The sequence below is a fragment of the Thermobia domestica genome, chromosome 3, assembly GCF_964235325.1.
Source record: "Thermobia domestica chromosome 3, izTheDome1.hap1.1, whole genome shotgun sequence".
Lineage (NCBI taxonomy): Eukaryota > Metazoa > Arthropoda > Insecta > Zygentoma > Lepismatidae > Thermobia > Thermobia domestica.
The window spans coordinates 176,538,003-176,559,355 of NC_137456.1; the positions used below are offsets into that span (position 1 = coordinate 176,538,003).

The 21,353-nt window shown below is 35.3% G+C and overlaps 1 protein-coding gene across 3 annotated transcripts in view; it reads right to left on the reverse strand.

The window, feature by feature from the left end:
- Window positions 1–21,353, reverse strand: part of LOC145680879 (uncharacterized) — a 301,071-nt gene that overhangs the window by 170,929 nt on the left and 108,789 nt on the right. Inside the window, exons 1-2 of one of the 3 annotated variants that reach the window (XM_081752024.1) lie at window positions 13,779–13,856; window positions 9,245–9,813 (exon numbers count right to left, since the gene is read on the reverse strand). The exons of the other annotated variants lie outside the window; for them this stretch is intronic. The gene's annotated coding sequence lies outside the window, so the exon portion shown is untranslated. Of the gene's footprint in view, window positions 1–9,244; window positions 9,814–13,778; window positions 13,857–21,353 lie in introns of those variants that run through there. 3 annotated transcript variants of the gene reach the window in all.

Here is a 21,353-nt window from a genome sequence, read left to right on the forward strand (position 1 = left end):
ATTCCACCTGAAAGCGAAAAATCGAGCAAGACGGTCAATTATGTGAATGATAATAACCAGAAATATATATATAAAGTTCTAAACCGTGTGGAACGAAAAGGCATAGTGAAATACTAACAATATTTTGATTCCAGCAAGAAATATGCTTCCTCCACAAGTGGTGAAAATTTCAATTTGTATTTCGACTTACTTCTATTACGACTTGTTTACGTGGCTGCACGTTCCTTGCTGCTTCACGTTCCTTAGCAGCTGTAAAATTCCACAAAAACATTTTTGTGAACAAAGTCCGGGTGTAAAAAGGAATGCAATCACAAACGAGAGTCGTGGTTTTCTGTTTTCACTCCTTTTAGTAGACTCAGTTCACGATTGTTTGTGATTGCTTGCAAAATTTGATTTTGTTTGTAGCGGTTTCAGATCCTGGAATGCAAACAACACAACAATCTTGATGTAGCGTTGGAGTTTCAAAAGGCTGTAATGGTCACATCTGTTTTGGAGATTGATATGTATTGCTTTCTTTTCTTTCTTCTTTCTCTCTCTCTTTCTTTCTTTCTTCTTCTTCTTCTTTTTTTGAATTTTGGAGCAACAACAACAATATAAAGTGACAACATGAAAACAGATACTTTAGTGAGGCTCAGAAACAAATTTGAGCGTTTTAGTCATTTCCGATCAGAAGTTAGAGGGGGCATAGCTCAGCATCCATTATCTATGCACTATATATTTTATACCACTAGCACTAATAGGAATTAGAAACACAAAAGATGATTTTTTTTCTATAGAAAGTACAGATGGTACTTATTATTCTCTCAAAATTACGTTCCTTTTGACACAACAAAGTTTTCAATATTTCTTCCGAAAATATAATTTTGGTTTAATTCATCGACTTGGACTAAAAAGATCCAAATATTTCGTAACCCAAAATGTGTATTTGCGTCACTACTACATGGTAAAAAAAAGGACTGTCCACATATCTATAGTGCAATTTTGAATTTATTTATTTATTTATTTATTTTCGATAGAGCTCCAAGAAAATGAACATAACTTAAGATTCAACTATGGCCGTATCTTCAACATGAATGGCGTGCATTACAAACCATTCCATTTTCCTTCCTATCACATATTGATAAGTGTTCAGACAAACACTCAAATCTCGAATGCGACCGCACGAAGATTTTGGCATAATTTGTCGTTTCCACATGGAATAACTCTATAGGTATTGTCTACATGTTCAGCCGAATCTCCATGGAAGTTATTTCCTTCATCACCTTCGTTTATGTCGTCTAAATTTTTGTCAGCTTCCGTGTTGGAAATAATTAAAAGGTTTACAGCTTCAGATGACAAATTCTTCATTTTCTTATGAAATGATTTGTCCAAAGAAGAAATGAAAGGATCTGTTGTTGCCAAAAGCCTTCGGAACTTATCATCCATGTTTTCAATACGAAAACAGTTTCGAGAGAAATTCTGACAAGCTGACAAGAATTCAGACGGTCTAGACGATGAATTCGATAAAGATTCGGCTGAACGTGTAGACTCTTATATGGTTGACGATGAAGCTTTCGCAAAAGAAGGAGAACAATAAAATTGTTTCGCTGAAAATATCTTCAGTAAATTGTCCACTAATTTCGCGTGTTTATTCTTTATATAACTCCTCCTGTACCATTACCACGCTAAATAAACACCAAAAATGAATTGAATTCAGGCCTGGTCATACCGAAAGTGAAAATGTTTACTATTTGCCTAAACAAACAGATAAATTTCCGTATTTTGTTTTGTTTAATCTTGTTTTTGAGGCGAGAGATAGAGACTGGGCGAGACAAAATCAAATCTGTCTCGCCTCGTGACCAGGACTGATGATATTCAAGAAACAGTTCACATTTGTTTCGAGATAATACATTGACGACATCTCAAGATAGACTAATTTTTCCTCTTGTAGCATCTCATGAGCACCACTAGTTAATATAAAAACTACTTATACTATAGAACTAGCAGCGTTCACCCCGCTTCGCTGCGGTCACCCCGGAACGCAATAAACTTTGTTACTTACAAGTAAACCTTACGTTTGGGTGAATCGAGTTGCTGACTGAGACACATATGAGAAAGTAGTACTAAATGTGGTCAGTATTTCAGTGAAGTTTTAGGTGCGAAGCTCCAGGGGCTCAGGAGATACAGCTACCAGAACATCACATGGAAGTACAGAATAGTCTTCATACAGTTGGAGGTAAAAACTCTGTAAGACCTCTTGTAACGACAAAAGATGAATAACAAATATATGGGTACATATTAGGACTAGGGGGAAGTCATATAGTAAGGGTATACCTGACGGCGGCCATCTTGAAATCCGCCATTTTGAATTAAGGTTAAGTTTTTAAAATAGGAATAGGGTCATGTGATACATGATTTAAGGCGCAAATTTAATCAGAAGAACAATGGTGACGTTAATTTTGATTTACGCGCAATTGGTAAAAAGTTACAGGGAAATTAAATATTGTTGCTGCATATGTATTAGTCCTTTACCCCACCTTGTAAATTTTGTGTTAATGATAATAATTAAATAAAAAGCAGATGGATAAATATTAGATCTATGGTAAGAGTTGCCTTGATGGCGACCATGTTCAAATCCGCCATTTTGAATCAGACAAAATTTTTAAACAAAACGCATAACAGTGACACCTTATTAATAGCAATTTTTACCATAAATCCAACGGTATAACCATTTTTGCTTTATCATTAACCAGCACTGTTATCGCATAAACAAGTTGCTAATTTAAGGAAATATGACCAAAGTGGAATTGAGTCATAATTGAACTTGGGTCTTTCTTCCAGAAAAGTCCTCAATTAGTACAATCAATATGTAGTTCAGAAAAGAGTGCATGACTTGCACAAATGCTCTGCTCACTGTGAGCACACCTGACAAAGGCAATCCAGTTACACTTAAAACATTTGTCGTTAACAATTCCGTCAAAGCAGTAGTCGTAAGAAGCGATCCATTTAATTTTGTGCTGGTTAATGATAAAGCAAAAATGGTTATACCGTTGGAGTTATGGTAAAATTTGCTATTAATAAGGTGTCACTGTTATGCGTTTTGTTTAAAACTTTTGTCTGATTCAAAATGGCGGATTTGAACATGGCCGCCATCAAGGCAACTCTTACCATAGACCTAATATTTATCCATGTGCTTTTTATTTAATTATTATCATTAACACAAAATTTACAAGGTGGGGTAAAGGACTAATACATATGCAGCAACAATATTTAATTTTCCTGTAACTTTTTACCAATTGCGCGTAAATCAAAATTAACGTCACCATTGTTCTTCTGATTAAATTTGCGCCTTAAATCATGTATCACATGACCCTATTCCTATTTTAAAAACTTAACCTTAATTCAAAATGGCGGATTTCAAGATGGCCGCCATCAGGTATACCCTTACTATATGACTTCCCCCTAGTCCTAATATGTACCCATATATTTGTTATTCATCTTTTGTCGTTACAAGAGGTCTTACAGAGTTTTTACCTCCAACTGTATGAAGACTATTCTGTACTTCCATGTGATGTTCTGGTGGCTGTATCTCCTGAACCCCTGGAGCTTCGCACCTAAAACTTCACTGAAATACTGACCACATTTAGTACTACTTTCTCATATGTGTCTCAGTCAGCAACTCGATTCACCCAAACGTAAGGTTTACTTGTTAGATAATTTTTACTTTTTCGCTTTCAAGTGATATGATAAAAACCATAGAAGATTGCAGTAAATCTTAACATTATATCGCCTGTCATTTATGTTAACCCGCCCCGCTTCGCTGCGGTCATCCCGGTGCTGGCATATTGTAAAAGTGTCTGTAAAAATAAGCAAATCAATTAAAAAATTTTAAACAGAAGATTCAAGCTATTTTCCGCTGTATATCGCCTGTCATTTATGTTAACCCGCCGAGTGACACGGTCATGCGGGTTGCATATAAATACGTTTATTTTTACCTATGATGAACTAATAACAAAGGATTTGTACGTTATGGACACTTGAATGGTCAATTATCTCAAGACACTGGTAATTAAAAATTAAAGTGATATGATAAAAACCATCTAGGGTCCAAATCCTAATAACCCCCCAAAAATGAAAGAAATTGGTTCAGCCGTATTAGCGTGATGAGCGGACAAAGGATTTTGTACGTTCTCTTTTATATATATAGATTAAACTCGTTTGGATCCGACACTACTCGAAACTTGAGCAAATATCGAGTCGAATTGGAGATTTTTTGAACCGAGTGGATATAAAATATTTTTATTTCGAGTGAAGCCAAATTTAAAGAAAATTTGTTTGAACTTGCTCGTCCCCAACCCTCGAACAGAATTGGTCCAGAAAAGGTAAATCAATATTGTGCGTTCGTGCTGTACTTTGCAGTAAGGAACAATGCTGTCATAATTATGAACTCCCCAAAGATGTTAATGTTCTACAACATTGATACCTTAGAAGTGCATGGTTCTCATCGAAACATCCCTTCCACACATTATCACATGAAATCGTAGAGACAATCGCAGACGAAGGCAAGTCAGTAACTAATAGTTTATTTCTAAACTTTTGGGCTAGCATTTCTTTGAACATTTACTATAAATTATGTCGACTAGTGGAAATAAATAAAATACAATTTTCCTTTGTATTATGAAATTTGTATTGATTTTTTAATGTTTTACTGTTATTTTGGTAGTTTCAAAGTATATAGTTAACGGGGTAAGTGTTGTGACTTTTCGGCAATACTGATAGTTGCTTAGTTAGCTGTTCTTGTTTCTTGAAATGGTTTGGTCAGGTTGTCACAATTACTGATTTCATGATAGGTTTAAGTTAACAAGGTTAATCAAAATCTAGTTATTTTAGGAGATTTCCTCGACAAAAGATTCAAGAAATAAAGATTGTGATAGTTTTTCTTTATCACTACTTTCCCAAAATGTAATAAAATAGATTCTTCCATTATCTACACTGTTTTCTTTATTTTCTCTTTGGGGTCGTGAGCCAAGATATTTGGTCATAAAGTTCTTGAGGAGGGGGAGGCAAATAGGGGGGGAGAACGACACGTTTTGTCTTGTGTATCCACCCTCCTCCTGACGATGAGACAACATCTTGACAAATCATAAAAGCAGGATAGCAAACGCCAGTACAATACATTTTTTTTTTTTATTTCTTTCTTTATTGAGGACATATTTGGAAGCTGTCTTTTCGGAAAATTTTGTAGACGGAAACAATGAACTTAGGTAACATTGCATATTCGCGGCTGCGGTTTCCAGTCTTCTGTTATTGCACCCTCAGTAAAAATATCCTAGTTCAAAAATATACGGCTCGCTTTGATTTTTCCTTTAGTGCAGAAATTCGAGGCTTCGGTCAGAGGATACCATATCTTCTCTCTCTCTCTCTCTGTTTCTGTCTGTCTCTGACACTCTGACTTTCTTCTTCCTATTTTCAATGCATTATATATATATATATGAGGGAAAAAGACACGTGTTTAGTTCCAATGTGATGTAAAGCCTCTGGGTTTAGAACAGATTTGTTCCCCCTGCCCGCCAAATTGTTTTCTTACGGTAACTTCTTTTATGAAGGCAGAAAAAGGGCCTATTGGCTTGTTTAAGAAGGAAAATTTTTTATTCAAAATAAAGCAGTTGTTTCTTTCCGTAAACATAAATTTAGGATAAATGGATTTATGGCTGCAAGACGGATCCTCTCACCAAAACCAGAACTGATATCTGCTTCTTCTTAGGTAATATTTTGTGATTGTCTTTGTAGAGTATGTAAGTAAGATTCAGATTTATGTTAGTTGTTCAAGGTGACTATCGATTTTGCATTGTTGCTTTCTGTATCTCCAACGTGTGTTACTTGTAACAGAGTTAGATCTAAAATTGTAACTGTTTAATTCCATGTGACAATAATTCCAAGTATTGGAAATCTTGTATGTAATTCGGTTAGACTAAATAATAATAATAATAATAGTAATAATAATAATAATAATAATAATAATAATAATAATAATAATAATAATAATAATAATAATAATAATATTTATAAATTTTTATTTAAGCTCATTGTAGTCTTTCTTGTAGTTATTAAAGACTAGCAGCGTTCACCCCGCTTCGCTGCGGTCACCCCGGAACGCAATAAACTTTGTTACTTAGATAATTTTTACTTTTTCGCTTTCAAGTGATATGATAAAAACCATAGAAGATTGCACTAATGTTAACATTATATCGCCTGTCATTTATGTTAACCCGCCCCGCTTCGCTGCGGTCACCCCAACCCGCCCCGCTTCGCTGCGGTCATCCCGGAACGCAATAAACTTTGTTACTTAGATAATTTTTACTTTTTCGCTTTCAAGTGATTTATAGCGCCTGTCAGTTATGTTAACCCGCCGAGTCACAGGGTCATGCGGGTTGCATATAAATACGTTTATTTTTATACCTATGATGAACTAATAACAAAGGATTTGTACGTATGGACACCTGAATGGTCAATTATCTCAAGACACTGGTAATTGAAAATTAAAGTGATATGATAAAAAACATCTAGGGTCCACATCCTAACAACCCCCCAAAAATGAAAGAAATCGGTTCAGCCGTATTAGCGTGATGAGCGGACAAAGGATTTTTTGTACGTATTGACACCTGATTGGTCAATTATCTCAAGACACTGGTAATTGAAAATTAAAGTGATATGATAAAAACCATCTAGGGTCCAAATCCTAACAACCCCCCAAAAATGAAAGAAATCGGTTCAGCCGTATTAGCGTGATGAGCGGACAAAGGATTTTGTGCGTTCTCTTTTATATATATAGATTAATCTCTAACTCTCAATTGTTAAGAAAACGTTTAGATGAAAGTGCATTTAAGTTGTGAAATATATATTACTAACGCTGCATGTTTACTATAAATACGGCTATTTGAGTTACCGTTCTTACCAAGTTATTTGAAAGCTTTAATCTTGCAAGTAAGATTAAACAAATGTAAAATGCCAATTTCATTCATACTTCACATAGACAGAGACTACACAAAACTGGCATTTTTTAATACCGAGAATGTGGGGTGTAAAATCAAGCATTGTGAATCGGAATGAGTGGATAAGCATTGTGTAACAATGCAACTATGAAACAAAACTATGTAAACTTTGAGTATACATTATTTTAAAAGGGTCGAATGAAGACTACATTATTTCAGTATTGATTTGCGAGACCGCGAGACCAACGCGAGAAGTCTCGCGCGAGACCGCGAGACGAGACTTCCAAAATTTTGCGAGACGCGAGACGAGAACTTAGGTCTGCGAGACGAGACGAGACGCGAGACGAGAACAGCTTTTGATTTTGCGAGACGAGACGAGACTTGTTTCAGTTCTCGTCTCGTTTAGTCTCGCGCCCATGCCTATTCCCTTCCCCCAGCATTCTTGAGTCTTCTCCAAAAGTATTCAGGAAATATGAAGAGGAAAGTCCTTTTGAGCTGTATTTGTATATTTATTAATTAAAGTGTATTCTCTAATATTGGTTTAATATAAGCTATTTCATTTTTTTTCAAACAACCACTATCAATGTACGTTTATACACTATTTATATACAAAACTTTTTCACTCATGTCATTGAAGAAGAGATAAATCGAATATATAGCATGTGCTGTAAGCCATGAATGATATCGTTAACATGAAAAGAAGGAAAAAGCTAGAAAATTGCATATATATTCATGCACGTAGTTAAACAAAATTATTTAATTAAGTAAACTATGCATTATTTCAAAATGGAAGATCTTTCTTCGTTCTTTTTGAGCTTCAAATTTTTCTATGACTTCATTGAAATCTGAAATGCTGCTCGCCAATTTTTTCTGAATAGAAAATATCGCTACCGCAAATATTTTCTGCTTATTTTCTTCAGGGTACAGAAACACCTCTCTCCTCCAACAATATGCATTTCATTAGCATTTCTTTGTATGAATATAAGGGACAAAAAGTCCATTTTCAGTAACTACGTATTTTTGTTTGCTGTTCTACTATAAAGAAGCATGAAATCTAAGACTTTTACTTCAAAAATAATATATATATATATATTAGTTTAACATTCCAGCAATTTAGGCTAAAGAAGACAGATGAGTATTGAAAGTGAAAGATTTGAGATTATTTTTTATGCTCTCCGCCGGAAATCGAACACGGGATAATGTGCACGAAAGACACAGAGCTAGGAATTAGACCAGGGGTAAGACATTTTCTGCTTCGAGACTCGATCGCCTCCCCTCCTGCAGAATAGGATATTTTTTTCTTTTAAAAATAAAAGCAATAACAAGAATTTTCACCTTTGTATTATAAATGTAAAATAAAACCTATTGACTTCGAATGACTGCCCTCCCCCAAACGTTCAACCTGGATCCGCCCATGCTACCACCAGACACGTATTTGTTCTTTGCGAGTTTCTGTTTTGTGAATGACTTCTTTCTTCCAAACATCTATATCTCACTAACTCTATCAATTGAGTAAAGCGCTGCCAAGCGGAGGAATTCGTAACTATTAAAGAAGCTGACTATATACCAGTGGCAGAAAAAGGTGCAACTGGAAGGGAGCAATACGGGAGGATAGCAGCGACGCAGAAATAAATCCACCTCCTCATGTTAAGAGACAGAAGCTCGTTGCCATATGCTCAATGTTACTGCTTCCAATGGCAACGCTCACTGCAACTGGAAGTGTAAAGCACTCTCTTTCTTTCAGTTTTATTATTGATTTTTTTAAAAGAAATGCACCAATACTGTTTTGCGCTCAAGAGCAAAGGTTTATTTTTTTACTGATACACTACTTTAATACCTAAAAATATCTTCAGTATTTAAAAAATATCCGGTTGCACAACCGTGCAACATGTAGTACCAGCCACCGCTGTACTTTATACTAAATAAAATAATTTAATCACTTATTAATACTTGTCGAAAGATATACGTACAAAACATAATCATGATTTACAAAGTACTTCATACACATTCAATAACGTAATTAATCGTTCGTGAGTCGTCATGGTCTTACAAACAAAAATTGAATGTAATCACACAAGTTATTGCTTTTATAAAGTAAGAGTAATTAAGAAACTTTATTATAATATTATATCTACAAATTTTTAAATGAATGATTAATAAATACACTTCAACATTTATGTGCCTCCTCACGAAGAGCCTCCCTCCTCCAGTAGCTGCAGAACCGTTATTGAAACTTTTGTGCACAATAGTGAAGAAGAGGAAAGAACACTCACCTGTAAATATACCACGTGAAGCAACAGGCTACAGATACAACTTTAATGTTTAAAGCACTACACCCACAGAATGAGACATCCTTGGCACTTTCTCTCTGCGTTAGTTCCGTTTCACAAGATAAGAATTTGCAAATCACGCTCTATCTAACACAGCTTATATACACTCAGTGAGCAAAAGTAAATACGCTATGTTTGGTTTGAGAAGAGTTAAAGAAAAGAGTATAGCAGTTACAGCATCTCTGATTTGTTAGAGAAAACTTTTCTTTTATCTGATACGTTCTTGACAGTGCAGGAAATGGTTCTTATTTTTTAATTATTGTACTTCACCTAGGTGTGTCCAATGGTCATTAGCGTGTATCACAAGATGTTCCACTTTACACTGTTATGCTTGACTGTTATCCATGGCCAGTGGCGTATTTAGGGGGGGGCTTCCGGGCTTAAGCCCCCCCTGAAATCTTACTTACTATAGTAAAGTATATGAAATACCGTGCAGAATTTTCACATTTTCAAGCAAAGCCCCTCCCGAAACAAAATCGCTGTCCATGGCGTTCCTTTGAGAACAGAGACTGCTGAAAAAAAAAATGTGGATATTGAGATAGCTATAATATGGGAGATCCCGAAAGGGATAAATAACATCTAATAAACATACGGAGTAAAATACGTCTTTCCCAAATGATATGTTGCCGCAAATGACGCAAAAGGTATTGAAAACTATATAAGTGGGAAACTATTGAATCTTCCACGGGCGTCTCTGGCGGGGGGAAGAGGGGAACGGGTCCCCCTCAATATTTTGAAGTACAAAATATTCTGTTTATTCTGATTTAATTTATTTACTAACGACAGAATAACATATAAATAATAATAATAATAGTAATATTTATTTGGAATATAATATTCAGGCTGTGAAACGATTATAACAGAGTTCTTGATATACCTCAGGGGATTCGTGAAGGTAAGCAGAAAGGTAACAAATCGAATTGAAGGTAATAAACACGTTGGGCTTGGTATTAACATTTAAATCATTTTCTTTGATGTTCCCCCCCAAATTTCACATGACAGAGACGCCAATGGAATCTTCTGTAATCGGTTTAAAAATTAACTTCGAATTACGCGCGCTGTCTAAACATCTCAAAATCTGAGGTAGCTGCGTAACTAATTTTATAGAAAAATCGTTTATACATTATGTCTGTTATATGAAAAGAGTATGAAAAATCTTTTAAACATTAATCTATATTATAAAACTGAAAGTGACTAAGTGACTATGTTTGTGATTCTTAATCTCTTGAACCACCAGACCAACCTTGATCAAATTTTCAATGTAGATGAGGATCGGGACTGGGATAATTTTTATCATTTCATTTTGAGGGAGCAACGTAGGGCAGGGGGCGGAGGGGAAATATATAAAAATCAATAAATATAAAAATAAAAGTGACTATGTTTGTGAATTAACAACTCTTGAACCATCCGACCGATCTCAATCAAATTTTCAACATACATGAAGTTCAAACCTGGGAAGTTTTTTAATCATTTCATTTTGACAGTAGATTTTAGGGGAGGGCAGGGGAGAAGGGGAAATATATGAAAACTAATAAAACATAATAACTCGAGAACCACTATACCGATCTCGATCTAATTTTCAACATAGATAAGGTCTGGTATGATTTCTTCATTTCACTCTTACAGTACACCGAAGGGGAGGGGGAGATATATGTCAAAAAAAATAAAAATAAAAGTGACTGTCTTTGTGACTTCACCATGCTTAAACCACCCGACCGATCTTCACCAAATTTTCAACATAGTTCAAACTGGAGGTGTTTTTTTTTTTTTTTTTTATCGTATCACTTTAACTGTAGAACTTAGGGGAAGGGGAGGGGAAGGGACAGATGTATACAAATAAATAAAACTTAATAACTCTTGAACCACCCTACCGATCTTGATCAAAGTTTCAACATAGATAATGTTGGGGTGTGGGATGTTTTCTTCATTTCACTTTTACAGTGCAACGAAGGGAAGGGGGATGAGGAAGATATATGTAAAAAAAAAAAAAAAAGTGAAAATAAAAGTGACTGTCTTTGTGACTTCATCACGCTTCAACCACCCGACTGATCTTTTTTTTTTAAAAAAAAAAAAAACTTAGATGAGGTTCGGACCTGAGGTGGTTTTTATCATATCACTTTAACGGTAGAACCGTAGAACATAGGGGAGGAATCTATAAAAATAAATTAAACTTATTAACTCTTGAACCACCAGACCGATCTTGATCAAACTTTCAACATAGATACGGTTCTGGCCTGGGATGTTTTGGTCATTTTACTTTTACGGTGCAACCTAGGGGTGGCGGAGGGAGGAGATATATAAAAATCAATTTATATAAGACTGAAAGTGACTATTTTTGTAACTTAATAACTCTTGAACTATTCGACCGATCTCAATCAAATTTTCAAGATACATGAGGTTTGTATCTGAAAGCATATTTGCAATTTCACTTTAACGCTAGATCCTAGGGGAAGGGGAGGTGGAGGGGGACGTATAAATAAAAAATAATAAAACCTAATAACTTTTGAACCACCCAACCACTCTCGATCAAATTTTCAACATATATGAGGGTCGGGATTTGGAAGCTTTTTATCGTTTCACTTTGACGAGCCAACGTAGAGGGGAGGGGGAGGGGAGATGTATGTAAAAAATAAAATAAAAATGACTGCCATTGTGACTTCATCACTTTTGAACCACCCTACCGACTTCAATCAAATTTTCAACATACACGAGTTTAGGGGCAGGGATTGCTTTAGGCTATTCAGTTTGACGATGCAACGTAGGGGGGGGAGGGGAGGGGGAGAGAAATTTCAAAATTATCAAAAATGACTGATATTAGTGTTTAATCCATAGTTTTAGGGGTCGATGAGAGAAACAGTGACACTTCTGATTCTGTTTTGAATCCAAATTCAGCCTGATAGTTGGGGAGGGTACAACGTAGGGGAGGGGGTTAAACTTCTAAAAATGATCGAAAATAACTAATATTAGTGTCAAATCCATAGTTTTAAGAGTAGCTGAGATTAACAGTGACAATTCTGATGCCGTGTGTCGCAGCAAGGAGGAGGGGGAGGGGGAGCTATATATAATAATTTTCGAAAATGACCAATACTACTGTTGAATCTATAGTTCTTGCGGTCGCCGAAATGAAGAGTGACACTTCTGATGCTGTTTAAGTCCATTTTCAGCCCTGGTACTTGATCCAAAATGAGCAATATCAATGTGCATTTAAATTATTTATTTCAACCCAGCAAAGCGGGTAATATATGCTAGTTAGGTATAAGCTACAATTTTCTAATAGATAATATTAAACATCATTTTTCTGTTAGTGATCTCAAATGGATAACTTGCCAGTTTCATGTAAGAGCAAACATTATTTTCAAGAGTTATGAAATCACATAGTTTTTCCTTTCCAAAGAAAAGTTTGAGGTAACAACTAGAATCAAATTAACTTCGACAATCTTATTTCATAATTATCTTGACTTGCATATTTACTTACTGAGTTTCTACTTTTTAGAGGAAGTTTTACAAAAATACGTGATATTTAAGAACTCTACAGTCGTTTGATTATAGAAACAGATTAGTATTCTAATTTTGTTTAATAGAAATAAATTATTGTAATGTCAGTGATCGTTAGCAAATATACACATAGAAAGAACAGGACTTTGCTTGTTAAATTGCCAAAGCACTGAACATGGAATTCTCAGTTCTCCACTACTGAATTAACAGAGACATGACTTTTAGCAGCACTGTTTGCATACCAAATAATTGAATATTATTCTTAATGCACTTTTAAAATAAAATTTAGGGAAACTCTTCCAGAATGATATGTTACATATTGAAAATAGTTACTAGAGCTTTCATTTTAATTGTTTATTAATTATCTATTTTGATTACTGAAGCTTCATGAGGAAGAAACACATAGAACTAACCGTACCGGTAGCAATTTATTATAAGGCTAACGGAAATTGGCGTTTGACAGATCAGATAGCTACACGTGCCGTAAAAACAAAAGGGAGGATTTGTCGCCAGTCACTGTAGTGTTTTTTTAGTGCTATATTTAGGTAACTAGGCTCACTGATTGCTGTATTGCCGGTAATTAAATGTTGAATCTTCTGTCAAATAATCCAATTACTATTATTATTTTTGTTATTTGGAAATCATACGTTACAAATAATTCTATTATATAATTACAATTATAGATTTATGACTTGAACGTTCTAGGTTTGCCGTCAGAGCTGCTCTCTCTAATTTTGTAGAACCTTAACAGCGTTGAGCAGAAAATGTCATAAAATTTGTCACATGCCACTCGGGCGGTTGTTAAGCTTTGAGTCTGTGGAAACAAGAGTTTCTGTTAGAATATTTTATAGATTATCAAGAAGATAGTACAGTTTGTTAGTAAGATATGATTAATTTAAAGATTTGTTTGTTTGATGAATATAGTATGAAAGTAAAAGATTAGAAATAATTCTGGAAATACAAACTGTTTATATATACATACTACTTCAAGAGATAGCACTGACGCAATCGTTTCTATGCACTCTCCAAGTAGAATGTTTGTCGACATTAGAAGAGATCATCTGTAATCCTATTTGGATAGATTCGAGCACATATATATAGCTGCTCAGAATTCCGAGAAAAGCAAAACGTTATTTTCCACGTTATTTACGATCATGGAAACAGAAGTTTATGGTCAATTTTGTAACATCTATTGGCCGACTCAACTTGTTGATAAATCGTATGAAGAAATGAAAAGAGAAGTTAAAAAGTATTACGCCATGAAAGTAAATGTCCTATTACGTCATGAAAGTAAATGTAGATGTCAGCTAAAGCAGCATCAAACCAATTGCTAAAGTCAAGGATAATTTCGTTAATCGTATGTTTTAAAAGATCTTTCTTGACATACCTTTTATAATTTTCTCTGAAGTAAGCAAAAATTAAAGGTGCGATTCACAAACACGAGAACACAGTACTCAACTTTATGCAGAATTTGATAGCTTTTCGCCTTAGTTATTATTTTAGCTCTTCGATCTAGTTTGAAATCCATACTGATATGCAGTTCTTATTCTACTAGATGGTGGGCGACTGCAAGTATCAATGTATTTTTAACCTCTTGCACGCAGTGTTTTGCATGAAGGAATCAAGGAATAAATATATTGCATAACTTTACGAGAATTTGCACTCAAGTTGTTTTACTTTACCATCACTGGCGCTACATAACACATTCTAAAATTGCTTGAGAAAGAAACTTAATGAATTTAATATTCCTTTAATATTTGTTGGCTGGCATAGTAAAGTTTTCCCGTTAAACTTCTCATTATCAGATCTGTTTATCGTGGGTTTCAGACCTGCTTATGACATGGATATCATGTAGTGTTCTTTCGCCACTCATTTTATTATCATTAATCATTTTTATCATCTCCTATAGTCTAAAGAGCAGAATCTTGAGACGTAAAACTCAAAAGTAACATTCAATTCTATTCATAAATTGCATGAGTTTTGTGCCTTTTTCATTTCAAATAAGCCAGCAATAATAATAATAATAATAATAATAATAATAATAATAATAATAATAATAATAATAATAATAATAATAATAATAATAATAATAATAATAATAATAATAATAATTTAGATGATACGAGTCATTGGCCGTAAGACGATTGAAAGTAAGCTGAGTTGAAGGGTTTAAACCTTAAGAAATAGTACTCAGACTAGCAATGATGTATAAGATAGAAACAGCAATTCCTGAGTATAACAAATCTGAATAGAGTGAGAAAGGCGAAATGAAATTTCTAAGACCAATGTCCAGAAAAAATTAAGTAAATCTATAATTTATAGCCTTACGGTTATCTCTTTTAGAATAAAACAGATGGATGATTAATGAATGCAAAAGGTGTAATGAGAATATGGGGAAAACGGGAAAATTCACAGAAACGATAATCTTCATCAGAGACTCACAATATCTGGGATCGAACCAATAACACCTCACAGCAATGTGATCTCACTACCACTGAGACACTGTGTTCACCATAGATGTATGGTGTAACCAAGAAGGACCGAATCAGAAATGAGAGGATAAGAAATATATGCAATAAAATAACAGACTGCAATGAAAAGATACAGAGAAACACGATTCTAAAAGAAGGTACGAGGAATACGTGGGAACGAAAGTAAGGTAAACGAGAGAAAACGATAAAGGAAAGACCTAAGAAGAGGTGGAGAAAGATGATCGACAATGACATTAGAGAATATAAATCTGGATATGGGACAGAGCGACCTGAAAGAAAGTTATTAAGATCAGCGACCTCACATGAACAATGGGGGAAGAAGATAAAGAAGGATTGCTTACTATTACTGTTATTGGTATGTAAGCACAAACTATAAAATATATTATCTACCCGGTGTTTCGCAATTAATACTTCTTTTAAAAATGCGAAATTGTGATGCTGTCAGAAATAATCAGCTGTTTAAAGAAATTTTGGCCAAACATTTGTTTTTGTGCAATGCATCTATAAACTACACAAGTATATTTAAACTACTTTATCTATAAATATAGCTTGCACTCATTACAAAATGAATTAGTAGAACTAGGTAGAACTATGAATTGCTTGTGTATCTGCATGTTTGTGTTATCTTGTTCATATAATCGCCCATCTCCTTTTAAGAGCTCCATACTCTTATCTGCAGTTAGTATTGCAGACGAATTCAATCTATTGGATTACCTAGAATGCATTGGACAGGAAAGTATCTTTCTTTGAGTCCTTACTTTAATTATGAATGAACAAAAGTATGTTCGGCAATGTTTCATTTACGTACGAAAGCTAACGTTATAGTGAAAAATCATATTCATGATTGTATCTTTGTAATTGTTAGTAATAAAGTTGCGAAACGGAACAACAAAACGTACCTTGGACTCAATATGATATTTCAGCATAAGTGCATATCAAGAGAAACAATTTTCCGTTTGTAATATGTACTTCTTTGGTACTTCACTTGGCACTTTAGAGTATATTTGCTGATTATAACTGTTTCATGTAACATCGTCTAAACTTATCTTACCACGAACATCGCACATATGTTACGCAAGAACTTTCTTTCAAGAACTTGATTGTGCTTTATAGCCTAACTATAAATACAAGAAGCACCTCTTCAGAGTAAAGCGGATAAACTATGTACAACAAACAGTGAGTCATCCATTATTCATGAAGTCATTCTCCAAGTCTTGAAATATGAGATAAAAATTTCTATTTACTTATTTATTAGTTGGAAGCGTTTCAACAATGTCTACGTTTAGGAAGGAAAGTAAAAGTAATGGCCTTGAATTAATCTTTGAATATCTTATAATTATTATTCCTAAGATTTTCTGACAATAAAGCTTTAGTCTATCTCAAATTTTGCGTATTATGTCTCAAATGTTACATATTATGTAGAAAAAAATAGAAAAAGAAGAGGCAGTTATTAGATTCTAAGATATCACTCTCACATCCAAAAGAGTTAAAACTTGTAGGATGATTCACATTCAAATAAAACTATTCTCTGTAAGATCCCACGTTTATGTCCTGTACGTCAAAGAACACACATAACAGGTACGAGTAATTATAGTGAATGTATGGGACAGGAAGCTCGAAGGAAATTCACAGACAAATGTTATTAATCAAAAATGTATAGGCAATGAAAATGGAATGAAAAGACATTTGAAATTTAATGCCCCATGATCTACTTGCAGTCTAAAGAAATTTGTTCAAAATACAATTGAAAGAGGGAATGGAATGAAGACAATGGTAGAAAGTGGGAGAATACTGTGACAACTCGTGGATTCAACGTTGTTCACAACAAGTTCGCAAAGCTTAAAGTCGAACTAAGGACCTTTTATAACGGAGTTAGCACCTTCACTGCGTTACTGTGATCCCAAAAAATTATGAAATCGAACTTACAGGTTTTCGCACCAAAGACGAACGTTTCCATAGTACTTTCCGAGTGATATATTACAGAAGTAGTATAAAAGTAACCAAGAAAGTTCTGTCGATTTTTCAGCTAACACCTTCGAACATCGATATGTCACCTAAGACGTACCTGGAAGATCAAAAATAGTTCCCATCAACACCGACGACCCTCTGCCAATGTTCTGGAAGGCCATGGATTCCATCGCGGTAGAACTTGGTGGGTCGTGAAGCGAAGAAAGTATCAAATGCATTTTGCACCTCTACTACGAATTTGAACTGGCGTCCTCTAACATGATTATCCAAGGAATTTAACAAATGATAATCGGATGGAGATACAATAGTATTTCCCATCCAAGGCGTAGAATGCTGTCCCGGGTCATCCTAGCCACGTAGGGCTTAGCGTTATAATGTATGTAACAGAAGGACCCCTTTGCGATTCAGAAGTGCTGGCTCCAGAGTTTTGAGTTTTCTTGAACATAGCCCAAGTGCTGAAAGTACACAGTTGCATTGATGATCTGACCAAATGGTAGCAGTTCCCGATGCACGATACCGCGAGAAGTCCACCAAACACACAGGAGGAACTTCTGGTACAGTTCTGGTTTCGACTGTTTTCCAACCGGTTCATGGGATGCTAACCAATGATTCTGGAGCTTCGTACAGGACCCACTTCTCATCACACGTCAACATTCTGTCCAGAAATGGCTCCTTTCTCAGACAAGACAGCAAAGAAACACAGGTGTCTGCTCGCGTTGGCTTCTCTCCCGGAGTCAAATCATGTGGGACTAATCGACCCAAATTGTAGTGCTTCCCAAGTTGATGGAAGTGCTGCCAAATGGTTTCTTCACCTACACTGAATTGTAGTCCCATTTCCTAACATGTCTGGCCACTGTCCGCCTCAATTGCTGCCTGAAGATCTTCATTTTTTACACGTGTTTGTCTTCCATCACGTGATGCGTTTTCGAGTGTTTCGTTACCCTCCTTAAACTTGTTAAACTACCATTGCACTGTCCGCGTAGTTACGACACCCTCAGCAAAGGGCCTGGTATATCTTCTGTCCCGCTGCAGCGGCGTTTGAATCCAGTTTGAACTCGTACAGCATATACGCCCTTATGACGGTCTGTATAGGTCCCATGTTCACTCTGTTCTTACGCAAGTTCACGGTGGAACTGAAATGCGAGAAGCAGGTAGTATGTTGGATGTACTCAGATCAACAACTGATCTTCGCCTTGTCTCCATTCGCATTCAACTCACCGTGTGAGGATCAATTGGACACAGACCTCTACAAAAAGCGACATAACTTTCTTGGTTACCTTTATAGCTGCCTTAGTAGGTAGTTCCTTATAATAAAAACAAAATATTGCGCACTACAACATTTAAAAAGAGATACAAGAAAAGATACTAGAACATTTAGATACATGAAAAGAAAATGCTGTTGGTTAGACTCTGGGAAAGCTTTGGATTAGTCTTAAGAAATTTGGCTAATAGAATACTAATACTAGTTTACAACTGTGGTCTGTGAAACTTTTTTGCCGGTCCGCATTAGATGCATAGATACCAATTACAATTCCCTGATTTAGATAAACAAAAACCCGAAAAATGAACCTGTGGTCATTGTTACTTATCAGTGCAGGGAAGAAACTATTACAACTGCTTGGTTGAGCCTTTTTTGGCAGCACGTAAAACTTCAATCATATATGACTGCTTCCAGTAAAACATTCATAACATCCTGTGACAGGTAGTACCATTCTTCAGATAGTGCTCGAGTAACTACTATATGTTTCCAGGTATTTGTGGTTGTTCGTGAAATTTGGTTGTAGGAGATGCCAAATACGTTTCTAAGATTCATATTTAGGGATTGACTGGGCCACAGTGACCTTTCCAAATTTCACCCCGTAGCACAATATTACGCCACCGTATTTCACCATAAGATGGTGAATTCTGATATGTTGATCACTTCCACTCCAACTGTCAACCGCTGTCCAAAAATTGAGCGGCTCGGGGGAACACATTTTCAAACTTTCGAGTAAATTGAAAAAGAATGTTTAACATTCCCATGCAACTGAATGTACTGATACATGAAACAAGCTTCTCCTGTCATCTGCAGGTACATTTCCGAAATTCAAGTATCTACATTCTGTTCTGTTGTTCCATCCCAACCCATTCCCCTAATAACTCAATTTTAACGGAAGTGGCACTTATTATTATATTCCATCTTGCCACTTAGTTGTCAAATCAGCTTTTATCGGAACATCATTGATGTTTCTTTGTTTCTTGAAGTTCAACATTCGTTTTCCGCAGCGTGGCTATACAAAATATTGACCTACAGTTTAAAGTGAAATCTAAACCGCCGCAATACGTTCAAAGTTGAACCCCCTGGGAATCAAATCCGGGACCGCAACGCCATTCCGTATGATCTTCACTATAATATTGTTAACAGTTGCTAACAATACACAGCGTTGACTGTTTGCTGACTTCTACGACACGTCGAATTTCTAATTATGATCTTCATCAGGTTGCCACAGCCATGTCTGCGCGCTATGGTGCCACTTGCAGTGTTCGTAGCTTTCCTTAAAATTTTCCTCAACTGACACAAATTTTTTCCCATTTCTTATCAAATTTTCCCCAGCTTGTTGAATGTCCAATTTCTATGACAGAAGTTATGCGATAAGATTAATTTAGCTATATTAAAGGAAATGTCAATCATATTTATTTTTTTGCTTCTATTTTTTATTTTTCCCCTCATTTTTTTTACAAACTATACACACAAATACATCCAACCAACAACGAGTGCAAATAATTATGTTTCTTTGAACGAACACACACACACACACACACACACACACACACACACACATATATATATATATATATATATATATATATATATATATATATATATATATAGATATAGATATAGATATAGATATAGATATAGGGAGTCCATATACAATGCAACCCGGAGTTTGGGATAGTAGAACTTTTGAACCTGAAGTGATACAGAAATAATGATTATACCAAAATGAAGCCTTGTTCATGCATATATTTTTAAACTAGGAAGCAACGATTGAAGTACACTAGGAACAACACAGTGTTGTCGGATGTAACCGAAGGTGTAAAACAATTTTTTTTGAAAAACATGTAAATTGGCTCATAACTCATACGTATGGATGTTCTGTCGTTAATTTTCAGTTTGTTAAGTTGGAGTAGTTTGGAAACTATGGAGCATAAAAAAGAATTCTTCATTTCCACCGATAACTAATCGGATGAGGTCTCTGTAAGGGGGAACTAGGGAAATCATAGTTTTCATAAATTAACACTGTGAATTGGCAACTTCGCTGATGTTTCAGTGCATCAAATGGTGTGTTAAGGATCTGTCTACATTATGCAATTCCTGAAAACAATGAAAAACAAACTTTGAAATTTCATGATAAAATTCTTACTTACATACACCCAGCAACACTGGAAACATCCTCTAAATTTCGCAAAAAAAAAAAAAAAAAAAAAAAATGTACCCATTAATTTAGTAGAGGTTTGTAGAACATATTGGTAGCATGATTAGTATTCTGAAGAACATTATGTGAAAAATGTACTAATGTGTGTTATTGAAATTCAGTATTTGTTGAACTCTTGATGCCTTTTGAAAACAAAACAATAGCAGGTTACTTTCTCCTGTTTACAAAAAGAGAAAATGGCCAAAAACAAAATCAGTAAATAATATTGATTATCATTACCTTTATTGTATTATAAATTAAGATGTAAGAATCAGACATTTTTAAAGCATATACAGATGGTGATCAGAAAAATGGAAACACCTGAACGAAATTGCAACTTACCAGATTAATATGGTGTCGGGCCACATTTCGCCTTCAGAACAGCCTTGATGCGACATTGGATGGAGGCATAGAGATCGTGAATGGTAGCAAGTGGAATTTTACATTCCTCGTGCAGGGCATCGGCCAGTTCTGTAAGAGAGGATGGAGGTGGAAATCGTCGCCGGAGTCGTGTTTCCAAGACGGACCACAGATGTTCAATTATTCTGAGATCTGGGGATTAGGCGGGCCAGGGAAGGTGTTGAACTTCATCCCGATGTTCCTCAAACCACGCTGCAACAACGCCAGCTGTGTGAATAG